Below are 2,610 nucleotides of genomic sequence, written 5' to 3' on the forward strand. Positions count from 1 at the left end.
CGTTATATAAACATGGTTTCGTTTCAAGTAAAACAACTATTAAAGCACCCCAGATCTCGCAATGCATTCTGGGGCGTACATGCACTAGCGTTCTAGATAATTATACATAATTTAAAGGGTTCTAATCCGTCAATAATGACATACACGTACTTGGTTTGTTTACCGTCTATGAACTGTTATTTTACAGGAATAAACAGCAAGAGCGCCCCCAGGTGAAAAAAGTAGCCCTGTAGATGACTTGCCGTTGAAATCCAATGTTAGGTTAAGACTATACTTTCAGGGATCATTTCTATAGTTCTTGACTTGAGAAATGTGTTTCTAAAGTGTTTGGTCTCGCTCACCACGATGAAGAGATGAGATACCCCTTCCTGAACGTGAAGCCGACATCGGATAATGATTTTATCATACGTTCGATGTCATTGATGAACGTTCATTGCCCCCTTGTGGGGTTTTGATGGAAGGGATATGTTCAGAGTGGTTGTGCTTGAATCTTGTAAAATGCAACAAAAATGAGCTCGTTAATTGTCTATTCTAACCTACTAGATCACCACACAGTCACATAGTTATCGTAAAAGTACAAAATTACTGTACAAGTAAGTATGATCTGTTTTAGATTTCTAAATTACAATTTTAAATATCCCGGGAGATTATTCTTTGAAATGTGTAATGATGACGTGTACACAAGACGTCACAGGTTTTTAGAAAGTATGAGCGCTGCACACACACACAGTTAAATGTTGTCTGCTTCAACGGTATAATTATACAGTATTTTTGGACATCTGTGTTGCTGAATCTTTTGCAATTTTTTCAATTAATATTGGAGAAGTCACAGTAGAAAGATTGAGTTTGGTAGGAAGCTTTAGCCTTTAGTCACACACACACACACACGGTGATTCCTTGTTTAAAATTCCTGGAGGTGAAACTTTCCTATGGATCAGAGCGCGGTCAAGAGAACATGGATCCTACCGAATGTGAACCAGCAGGTTTCAATGAGAAAATTGTGGTAAAAAGTCAGTTCTTACCGGAGAAAAGCTGAGCTTGTGCCGTCCATAGCTGCCGTCGACTCCCCTGAGACACTGCACGTCAAGACACCCATGGTGACACCCTTCCGACTATCAGGTACTATTGAACTCACTAAAACACTCGCAACACAATAGAAAGATAAGGGATTTCCCAGAATTAACCTAGTCAATGTGTCTAAAAACATCGGAATCTGTCCCAGTGCGATCACGTTTTTTTTTTTTTTTAAACTTTTTTTTTTCTTTTTCTTGTCCGTTGCTATCAATATCCTCAAACACAAATCTGTCATCCTCGCTCAAATTAATGGGGAAATTGTCGTTTTCTCGGGGTATGTTCAGAGTTGTTATGCTTATATCTTGTATTAAAACCAGATTGAATGACATTTTCACAGATTATGAATTTACATTCATATTTTATTGAAGTATTGTTCAATAAATATATTTATAAAAGGCTTTTTAATTGTTGCTATTTTCAGAATATTTTTTAAAAATTTCAAGTACCGCTTGGCATACCTTAAAGTACCCCTAGGGGTACGCGTACCCCCATTTGAGAAACACTGGTGTAATGCAATGTTTTAATGTATTCGGTTTGAGGACACAGTCCGTATGTTTCTACAATTTTTTCTCGAATCAGGTCAATCGAATGTGCACTTTGCAAGGTTCACACATTTTTTTACCTACGCGGAACATTTTAGTGTGTTAATCTTGCGACAAAACTAACGCGCGTCGCTTTGTGTCTTTGGGAACATTTTAATAGACGGACCGTATATTTTGCCTGTTCACTGTATTAAGTGCGTATTCAACATACAGCGTCGTTTAAAGCCTGACAACTATTTGTGTAATTACATTATTTTTACGCTGTTTCGAAGTTGTCAAGCGTTATATAAACGTGATTTAGTTTCAAGTAAAACAACTATTAAAGCATGCCATATCTCGCAAGGCATTCTGAGGCATACATGCACCTGCGTTCTAGATAAATATAAATAATTTAAGAGTTCTAATCCGTCAATAATGACATACACGTACTTGATGTGTTTACCGTCTATTAGCTGTTATTTTACAGGAATAAACAGCAAGAGCGCCCCCAGGTGAAAAAAGTAGCCCTGTAGATGACTTGCCGTTGAAATCCAATGTTAGGTTAAGACTATACTTTCAGGGATCATTTCTATAGTTCTTGACTTGAGAAATGTGTTTCTAAAGTGTTTGGTCTCGCTCACCACGATGAAGAGATGAGATATCCCTTCCTGAACGTGAAGCCGACATTGAATAATGATTTTATCATACGTTCGATGTCATTGATGAACGTTCATTGCCTACTTGTGGGGTTTTGATGGAAGGGGTATGTTCAGAGTGGTTATGCTTAAATCTTGTAAAATGCAACAAAAATGAGCTCGTTAATGGTCTATACTGACCTACTATAGATCACCACTCAGTCACATAGTTATCGAAAAAGAAAAAAATTACTGCACAAGTAAGTATGATCTGTTTTAGATTTTTAAATTACAATTTTAAATATCCCGGGAGATTATTCTTTGAATCGTTGTGTAATGATGACGTGTACGCAAGACGTCACAGGTTTTTAGAAAGTATG

The 2,610-nt window shown here is 37.1% G+C and overlaps 2 non-coding genes across 2 annotated transcripts; both read left to right on the top strand.

Moving 5' to 3' along the window:
* The first annotated feature begins 264 nt into the window (after nt 1-264).
* LOC133539424 (small nucleolar RNA U3) lies at nt 265-479 on the top strand. Its single transcript, XR_009803376.1, has one exon. It is a non-coding gene; the product is annotated as a small nucleolar RNA U3 (small nucleolar RNA).
* A 1,680-nt stretch (nt 480-2,159) lies between these two features.
* Nucleotides 2,160-2,374, top strand: LOC133539419 (small nucleolar RNA U3). The gene has a single exon (XR_009803371.1). It is a non-coding gene; the product is annotated as a small nucleolar RNA U3 (small nucleolar RNA).
* Nucleotides 2,375-2,610: the final 236 nt, after the last annotated feature.

Source organism: Nerophis ophidion, linkage group LG20 (genome assembly GCF_033978795.1).
Source record: "Nerophis ophidion isolate RoL-2023_Sa linkage group LG20, RoL_Noph_v1.0, whole genome shotgun sequence".
Taxonomy (NCBI): Eukaryota; Metazoa; Chordata; class Actinopteri; order Syngnathiformes; family Syngnathidae; genus Nerophis; species Nerophis ophidion.